Raw genomic sequence first — 10,481 nt, 5'->3', positions numbered from 1 at the left:
GTACCTGGCGCGTTATCGTCGCGATATCCCGGCCAAGTGGACGAAAGAAGAGCTGCAGGAACGCGCGTGTTCCCTTCGAAGAAGCCGGTTCCCTCTCATCGTCCACAGAGCTCACCGATAACCGCTTATCGATTTGCGGTTGCCTCGAATGCGGTCGAGCAATCTGACGAGCGCGAGGCATGCGCCGGCTACCAGCAGATACGATAGCATCCGCTACGAGCGGCGAGAGTTCCACAACCCGATGGAACGTCCGCTTCTGCCCGCCTCCGGAAGCGCGAGCGAACGAGCGTACCACGCGTGTACGTGGATCACCGCGGATTCTCGCTGCTGTGCCGCCGCCAACTGAACGCATTCGTTGGATTCTGTCGACCGGTCATCGAGTTCCCGAGTCGTTTCGTTCGAAGCAGCTGAACCCGGTTACGATCGGTTTTAGATTAGGGAGAAGCTTAGAATTTCCAGAGCAATTTCAAGGTTTGGAATGCTTTGGCATTGGGATAGGGAAACTTGGGACTGATGACAATTCGGATTCGAGGGCGGAGTAGAAGGAGAAGATTAAAGGATACGGTAAGTCGGTATCAATATTTTAATCTTGGAATATTATGAAATATCTGAAATGTTTTTGCTTTATTTAATAACGGATCTGAACTTGTATAAAATACTTGATGTATTAATAAAGTTAGATTTATCGTTCAGAGATAGAATTCCCAGTGTAGTTTGCGAGAATACGTAGATTAGCGGCAAGCAGGGTTTATAAGATATAATCTGTAATTTTTAAGTGATGCTGCTAACAAAATAGAATGAATATACAAAACCACGTGAGTTCGTAAGATACAATTTGTAACTTGCGAATGATACTGTTTATAAAATGGTATGGATATACGTACAAACAGGATCTAAAACGTTTAAATAGTAGAGTCACAATAAACCAAGAAACCTGGTTTCAGGGAATTTAGAACAAGGACATTTTATTAATATGAAGATAGGGTAAGTTTTAAAGTGGTTTCAGTGATTGGAGCTGCGGTATGCAATGTTAGTGACACAAAGTAGGATATCCACGTTGCGAGGCGAGTACGTTCCGACATTCTTACCGCTTCGCTCGCTACTGCGAGGCGATTAGCGGAAATATATTATCCTTCTCACGAACCATTAAGTAAGAGGGCCAATAAAGATACCTCCGCGAAAGTGCTGTAATGCCAGCAGATACGTTATCATAACTTCGGACGCATACGTACAGCAACGAGGACATAGACAAACAGTTACAGCTTCATAAAATGCGAACGATCATCCTGCACCGAAAGGCTCTCGCGCGTTTCGATAAAGATTGTCCTTTGTTCGATGAAAGCAACCGACCTTCTTCAACAATTGAACGTTAAATTCATTCGTGATTTTTCACGGAAAGAATATTTTTCCGATAGGAGCAGAAAATTAATTGTAAGAATAGTTCAGAAGCGAAAGGCTTAATATGAGATCAGTTGATTCCAAAGTACGACATCTACAGACAATTCCCTCCAAATTTGGTACCCAATTTCACATTTCCTAATATTATATTCCAAAGATGTTGAATATTGATTATCGATTAGAAACCTCCTATTATAATTAATCTGTTTATGTATAATCTATAAAATCAAATCAAGATCATCTTTCTCCCTGTCTCTCTCTGTCTTCCAACGCTTTCGAGAACCAACATTTCAAAAAATCAATCCAAACCAAACTTAGAGAAATCATCTGGTACGTACAGCAGGGCTCAGTCGTCGAAACAAGTGAGCGCGGCACGGCCAGTCATTACAGTTAATAAGCCTCCAAGCCTTAAATAACGCCAGACCATTGCCGCGGATGACAGTTATGACAGGCACGACCCATTGTTCTCTGAGTACCAGTAATTATTGGACTCGGTGGCCGCGTTACGCGAGTCACAGAACTTCGAGAGAAATACGAAGAAAGTGAGACAGAGAAAGTACACCTATCTATAGTATTTCAACTCACACAGAGTCTCAGATAAGGACAGACAGAGAAGAGGAGGGCACTTCATGCGCCATTTAGAAGGGTAATGAAAAGACCGGCGTCGGATATGACGAGGGAGAGTAATTGCCAGTACACGCGAGGACGTTCTCTCGTCCTTCTTGACACCGACGTCTTTCTGACGACGTTCGTACTATCCATCCACGTCTATTCGCTTATCTCCCGACCGACTCATTGACATGGGCCTCCGGACGACAACGTCGTCCGCTCTAATTTCATCGTTGGACCGTTTGGCATCCATGGACGGATAGCGTGAAACGACCACGCGCCCCGTTTGATCCCTCGTTCGCGTTACCCAGACGCCTAGGAATTCCTGGACGCGACGTAGCCGGTGCATTTAACGTTCACGATCGACGATGGAACGTCACAGACGTTTACTGATACGACGCGGACTCCTGAAATGGATGCTGGAATTTTAACTCATCCCCTCTTATGACTCCGGTCTAAATTGGATTCTATGATAATTTTGGCATACGTAGAGCTAAATGCTGCAATACTAGATACTCGACGAAATGACAAGATCGATTTTTCTCTTTTGCAGTTAGTAAAAGGATGCAAGTGCTTTCGATAAAATTAATTGAAAAACTGAGTTGAGATTAATATTGGGATGGAAAAAGGATTATGTATGCATATTTGTTTTCGTCATATCAGTTCAATTATAACAAGTTAATCCGTGGACAAGAAAATGGAACTTAATAATTCGTATACGTAAATGTATCTATAATTATGTTTGATATAATAAATATAGTATCTAAGGAAAGAAAGAAGCTTTTTCGACGAATGAAATGTTCCTGTTTTGTTTCTAACATAGCTTCCAACTTCTATCATCCCTCAAGGGAAACAATTACGAATTCCCACCACCCTTTCGGTCCCTTTATTCTCCCATTCCGCATGGAACGACGATATTCCGTATCCCGTGAAGACAGTTTCCGCCGTGGTGGCCGGTAAACCGTCGCGGTCGGTCCTTATACTTTCAGATCAGGCGGATCCCAGAGTTGCGTGGAAGCGAAATCCTCCTTCCGCAATTTCACCCCCTTGCGACAAGCGATTCGGTGGTCAGTCAACGGCCGCCTATATTTTCGAAGCTTCCTTTCACCACGCAACTTCCATGGTGCTTTGAACGTGGAAAAAGAGAGCGACAGGAAAAAAAATTTCGTCGACGCGGTACGGAAGAGGAACGGCGATGGCGAAAGGAAAGGAAAGGATGAGAGGAACTGTGGAAGAAGAAAGAGGATCGAACAGAGTCGGAGGGAGTCTGGTCAATGCTCGCGAAAATTGGCTTCTAAATCTTGCCGCCGGAATGAGTAGCGCACCCCCCGTTGCCTGGCTCACCCCTTTCCCCTCCCACAGCCGCTGTCTACTCACGATCCTTTCCCTCGGGTCCGGCGAAAGGTGGAGGGAATGAGAAACTGCTGCGGTCTCTGGGTAGGGAACCAGAGCCGAGGTGGAAGGCCATTGTCGACGACGTGCGGGCTTACGGTCCCCACGAAAATCCGCGAGGCAACTTCGTGGAAGGGACTTCCATAAGTTGCGTTCAATGGGACATTGGTATAAAGAGAGTAGTAAGAGGAAAAGGGATGTACTTCTACCTCTTTTGACTACGGCTTTGTCTTCCTGGTTTGTTGATGTTGCGGTTCTTTTAATTATCTCTCGGGCCATTTATAGAGATTTGTTAATAGAAGAATATAAGAAAATCCGACGGAATGAAGGGTTCTAGAGTTTTATTTCTAGAATGATGATTAGTAGTTGAAACATACGAAATGAATGATTAGATTGTACCAATTTTTTAAATATTCTTCTTCTCGACGAGTATTTTCATGTTCTTGTAAATATTTTATACGTCGTTTTAGACCTGAGAATTGCATTCAGAGTTGCAAGTTGATGTTGCAAACTTTTTCATTCATTCGTGTTTCATTTATTAAGAAGAAAGCTACAGAAGATTCATCAAACTGTCAGATATCGAAAGCCATTACTCTAAAGACTATCCGAATCACATCACTCCTCCGGTAAATTATACCAAAGACACGTGACACGACTAGCTTCATTCCACTACCATCCACGTCCAGCTATTCGAAAGAAAGTAGTTTCAAAGTTAATGAATCACGGCGTCACGTCAACCAACCACTACCAGCTGTATTTCCAAAAAAAAAAAAAAAAAAAATCCGATACCCTGGTAATGCCAGAAAAAAACCGACACGCTAAACAATTCCAAGAAAAAACAGCCTCTGTTGAATACAAATACATGCTTCCATAGGATCACCATAACAGGTATCACTTGACGTGGTTCAAGGAAAAGTGGGAAAATCTCTGTGTCAAGCATTCCGCGTCCATCTATTGGCTATCTGCGACGGTTATCGCGCCAGGAAGCGTCGTGTTCGTGGCAAACACGCACGTGCGTGGCCCACGTGCACTTAGGGGTTGGCTAACGTACGCTGCAAACACGAAGAGGCTGCCGGGTGTGGTCTCGAACAGAGAAACGTGATCCCCGTGGTAAACCGCTGTTTACCAAGAACGAGAAGTATCCCCGAGAGAGACACCGGCTCTCAGCAGTTTGATCGATGTCCGCGTTAATCTGTCCTTAAGACGCGTGTACGCTGTCCTTCCTTCCGGCTATCTGTACCCAGAAGACCGCGATTTCCGGCTTCGAGTCCCGCGTCTCTTCCTGCAAACATTCTAACGACGAGGTGCGATAATGAGCGACGTTTCCCGTTTGGAAATCGGGATTCTGTATTGCTTGGGGATATAGAAAGATTTTTGAGGGTAGATAAGCCTGGCGAGGTGTGTGGGAATTTTTCAAAGTGGAGATTAGTCATCTTGGAGTTTCGTAGGGGACGTTCTGTGTTTTTTGAATGTTGATGTTGGGGAAGTTTGAGGTGGGCTTTGTGGATTTGAATATCTTCCGATTTTTTGGTCTTTATCTTTTGTAGGGTATATTTTATAATTCTTTATATTTAATCGTTTTTAGTAGTAATTATTAATTGTTTACTGTGGAGTGGAATTTTACTGTAGCTTCTTCTTTACTTTCTTTATAGTAGTTTTTCCACGAAGGTATACATTATCGTATATGATTCTATGGATTTTATTATTTCTTGTTTATTTTTTTTATTAAACGTCTGAAATGTCGTTGAGTGTATTTTTAGATACTTATTTATACATCTGGGGAAAAAAGACATAAAAGCAGGCTGTAACGTTTGGTAGAAAAATTTCGCCACCATAGCGGATCGAGTGGGCTCTCGAACGGGAGAGCGGCCGCTTTTCACGACAGGAAGCTGTCTGTTTGTTGTCTTAGGTCGAGTCCGAATGAAACGCGAGCGACCCGATACCGACGTCGTTTGGAATACCACTGTTCGATCCTAAAGAAACATACGAGGCGCCAGCAGTTACGAACGGGTTATGGGAAAACAATGGTTTCCGGGTGGCGTACGAGCACCTGCGACTTCCAGCAAATGCCCTCGCCTTCCCTTCGCCAACGACGATTTATTTCCTTCCACTAATTAACCAAAGAACTACAATGTCGCAGTTCTACGATTCTTCTTTTGTTAATTTTGTATTTCAGTCATTGTCAAGTTAATTGTATCGTTTTTGTAAAGGAAAGTGAATAGACTGAAGTACGCTGTGATTAAAGAAAATGGAGATGAAAGGTTAAGCTACATGGGTCAGAAATTTAAGAGAATAATAAAGTCATTGAAAACTTTATGTTCGGTCATTCTGATAAATTAACGAAATTAAAGTGTGATTCTTCTAATTTTTAAATGAAAAATTGAATTCTCGAGTCATTTCCTACAAATAAAAAATATCTAACGAGTGTGTAAAAATCCGCAATCCACTGATAATTGACATATGTGATGAAAAAGGCGAGTTAAATGCAGAAAACGTGTTTAACATCTCTATCTATCTGCAAAATTTTATTATTTAATTTCGAAGCCTTTGCAGCAGTACTGGTAATAATGTGATTCCGCTTTTAAAAGTATACAGATTTCTTTTACAATATAAAGTTTAGCTTTAATTTCCTCGGATTAAAGATGTTGTTACTTGTCAGTTATCGAACTCCTCGATTCATAAATTACATACTATACGTGAAACCTTAACCAAACACTTCTAATAAAACCGAAACCGAACTTTGAGATCTCGGAAATCCTTAAACCTTCATCAATTCAATTAATTACAAGCTTGATATTACTCGAGTAACTCATGGATCGCCGACACGAGAAATTCCTGCAGCGCGCAAACTTGCACGGTCCGCGAGCAATCGATTACCCAATATCGTCTTTCACAACTGGAGGTCTGGCCCCTCGACGGGACGTTGACACAACACGACTACTACACAGTCGTACAACTCGGGGAGATAATATTACGTATCGGGGATGCTATGGAGGTCATCTTTACATACGGAGCCCTGACAGCTGCGTAATCGATGCGACCGCGACTACCATGGAAACCATAGTTTTCCAGTTCACGACACAACTTTCTCCTTCGTTCAACATTACAGTGAATTACTCGTGAAAGTATTCTAACATTTGCCATGTAATATTTCCATAGATATACCATTCTATCTGTCTTGTTATGGCGTTAACGAAATTTCAATATCTTTTGTATAATACACACGATATATTTACATAAATGCATGTATGTAGGTATACACTGTGCGTGCACACGTTCATCATTGAATCATTTTATCTTGCAGACCTAGAGGGGAGGTAGATCCCGGCGGAGAAAAAACTCGAAACGAGAATTCGCCTGGGGACGAACTTTTCGCCAATCTAACGAAGCCACTCGGTTAAGCGGATTATTTTCGTCGGCTGACTAGACCGGGGAAACACATCCGTTACATGCCGCGCGATAAACTTCTCCTCCAGGCGAGGACTCAATAAATCAATTAATTGACCGTGCTCGAATAATCGAATAAAAGTACGTATATGTGGTATGAAGGCTCGAACGTTAACTCGAGGAACTTTGCTTCCCTGTTTGTTTGTTATGTTTGTTTTACTGTAAATCCAAAGTTTTTGTTGTAGAGATTGTAGAGTCGACAAATATGAGGATTGTAAATTATGGTATAAATGAGAAGTTTGTACATAATCACGGTTAGATTTGAGTTAGATTTCGAGTTACATGGCTTTAGGGTATTTCGTGTAATACATAACATCAATGATCTTTATGATACAGGATATAGAATAAGAATAAAAATAAATTATTCTACAATTAAGAAATTTAATCCAAATTATTGTGTATCGCGCTTAACTCAATAATATCAATTGAAACTAAAAGACAGGTTATTTTCACCATTAGAACGATCGGGAAGTATATCCACATAATAAAATTTATCCATCGAAATGTCGTACAATCATCGTTTATAATATTAATGCTAGAAAGGTAGGGAAACAGCTTTTTCACATTAATGTTAGAAATAAAGATGGAAAACATGCTTGCACAGGAGAAGAGCAAAAAGAAACGCTGTGCAAGCATTTAGGACAGAAAAAAGTAAATCTACGTGACCCATACTTAAATGAATAGCACGCGAAACTGTAGATGTACGTGACCGACCTCCAAATTGTAAGCTGCATGCAGACTGCTACATTTAACAAAATTCCAAAGTTAAAAAGTTACCAAGTAACACGATTGCCACACTGATTACAGAGTTCATTACCATTTCCATATCAAAACTACACACCTTTTAACCATTTATTTAAACGAAACTGAAATTGCTATCTTTACAAATTCCACGTTAAAGAATTTACAAGAACGATTTCCAAGAATTCTATTTCAGGCAAGTAGAAGAACGTAGAAAACAATGATCGTCTGCAATGATCGGGGTGGGAAGCCAATCTCCGCTCGACGGAGCAAGAGAAGATCTCCTGGAGCTGGAAAATCCCTTATTACTCGGACTGTCGAAAGTGGAACTACGACGAAAAAGGCCAAGCAATCGGAGCAGCGAGTTTACGTGGCGCAACGGTCTCCAGCTCGAATTACAACACTCGTTACTCGAACCACCAGCGTCTCAAGTTCCGGGGTGCACTTTTAATGAGTTTTCCGGCCACGGTCAATTAGTCTCGTACTCCGAGGCTCGTGGATTTCCAACGCGTGGATCGTTCGACCGATCCACCAGGAATATATATACCAGGAATGTATATACCACCATTCATAAGTGCAATAGGCTGTACTAACGAACGATTCTACGATAAGCGAACGTTATAATAATAATAAACAGTTCTTACGACTAACGTCAGTAATGAATTACTTATAATTGTAAGTGGGACAGCTATTAGATTGTTAATCATCATCTCTTTTCATTTGTAGAAATAATTTTGTTTAATTATCAGTTTACTGGTTCTTTAACACTCCGACGACCGTACATTTTGACGTACTATTACTACCAACCACCTGCAATTTTTACTCAATCTAGTATCGTATAATTATGATAGGTAAATTTTATGAGAAAATTCATCATCATTATTGGATCTTCATCCAATTATCCTAATTTATTTTCTACACTTATGCATTATATGAATTTATTTATTTAACTCATGATTGTCTCATACAGTTACAGAAATTGGAATTATAATCATTTTCTGACCATTCACTTTTGCTGGATCATTAGAGTTAGAAACAGTCCAGTATTTTTCCAGGCTTTTCAGTTCACTTGTAAATCGTTTCACTTCAATAAAACACTATCAAATACAGGAATCATTTGTCTCGCACGTAAGTTGCAATTAGAAAAAAACTGAAGTCACGCGAACATGACGGTGATCGACAACAGATAGCGGAGCGAAATCACGTTTATATGATGCTGATCGTCAAAGTGTTAATAATCCTTTAACATAATATAAAAATATTCTTCTTGGTTATAATATTTCATCATGTAATATCAGCAAATCACAGTCTTTCATCTTACAGTAACAATGAAGTTTGAAAGTGTTTCATATAACAAAAGTTTTCTATGATAAATGCTATAATATCGAAACGAAATTCTCTCGTGAAAACGCGGTTGCCATTCACGAACACTTTCCGCGTTTATGACGCTCTCGAAGATAACGCGCAGCGCGGCGTTTATACGTCACTTTTGGAAATTGCCGCGAGTCTCAGAGGAACGTTTTAGTTTCGCGAAGTTGGAGATTTTTATTGCGGCTGTGCGCACGTCGACGAGCCCTCGACGGCGTTAAGTGGGACTTCAGAAGCGAGCTGTAACGTAAACGCCCGCCAACCCCGAACCATGTTACCCCCTTTTATTTAGGGCGCGAGAAGATTCATGGCAAATGTTTTCGGACTGTCGCTTCTACGACACGCTTTATGTTATTGTTCTATGCATTTCCTGGTGTGTCATCCTGTGATTCACTGGGGTGAATCTGCTCTGTGTAGAGCGGTTCGTCGATTAATGATTTTTGTCTTCTTAAAGGTAGTTTTGATCATCTGTACATGAAGAATGAATTTGAAGCATTTTAATGCTTTTTTTTTGGTATCATCTAATGTAATCCTGATTATTTTTATTCATATTGCGAATAAAGGAAACTTCCATTAAAAGTACGTACGATTCTCATATATAATATTTTGTACGTATGAAACAACTAATACTACAATTAATGTTAGCCATCCATTCTACTGCGAGCCCTCAAAACAACCACATAAACCTCACTCTCCTACCATCCAAAACGCAAAACACCCAAGGTCGTGGTACACTGCAGAATTCATCTACATAACAGGCGATTACGCATAAAGTTCCGTTTATTCACGCATTTGATTGTGGGATTCGCGGTGGCCCACAGTGGACATACGGAAAAACGTTGGCCAGACCACAGAATAGACGTAGAGAATGTTTCCATTCGATTGGCCGGCTAATTGCAAGTGCGATCGATGCTCGCTCTAATCGTCGATTGGAAATTCCTCTTAATATACTTTTTTTGAATCCTAAAAGCAATCTTCTATTATTGGATTAAAACCTAACAAGACGAAAGCTTATGGATAACTATAACTGTTAATGGAAATAACAACTTTTATCGATCTACTGCTATGATCTTTTTAGTGTTAATTCTTTAACTAAAATATCTAAAACGCAGATAATAACGATATTAATTAATTCTACTAAAAAAAGATACACCAAGATTTAAAATAAAAAGATACTAGTAAAGAATAAGAATAAAATAATTCAGTACATAGAGCGGACAATCCAATACAGACGATCCATCTTCTATCACAACTAAACAATTCTTAAACCGAAAAATGTCAATTAATGTATGCCCGAAAACAAGAATCAACTGATTTCATCGGAAGACAGACTAGTTTCCTATCCCAGCTCTGTCAGCGGAAACTTTTCCATTTCCGTATTAGCCGCAGCGTCGTTTTGTTTAAACACGAGTTAAGCCGGCATCCCGGCGGCTGGTCGCCGCGGCAACTGTCTGCTTTCCAGGGAAAACGCCGCGTGAAACTTTTCTACCCCCGGTTGGTCGGACGGACGAACGAACGGCCTCCTG

The 10,481-nt window shown here is 40.8% G+C and overlaps 1 long non-coding RNA gene across 1 annotated transcript; it reads left to right on the top strand.

Moving 5' to 3' along the window:
* Nucleotides 1-210: 210 nt before the first annotated feature.
* On the top strand, nucleotides 211-9,987 carry LOC126866318 (uncharacterized). Its single transcript, XR_007689854.1, has 3 exons — nucleotides 211-564; nucleotides 6,704-6,927; nucleotides 7,784-9,987. It is a non-coding gene; the product is annotated as an uncharacterized LOC126866318 (long non-coding RNA).
* The last annotated feature ends 494 nt before the right edge of the window (nucleotides 9,988-10,481 follow it).

The sequence above is a fragment of the Bombus huntii genome, chromosome 6 (assembly GCF_024542735.1).
Source record: "Bombus huntii isolate Logan2020A chromosome 6, iyBomHunt1.1, whole genome shotgun sequence".
Taxonomy (NCBI): domain Eukaryota; kingdom Metazoa; phylum Arthropoda; class Insecta; order Hymenoptera; family Apidae; genus Bombus; species Bombus huntii.
The sequence above is the reverse complement of the archived record's forward strand: the minus strand, read 5'-3'. Positions and strand labels throughout refer to the sequence as shown.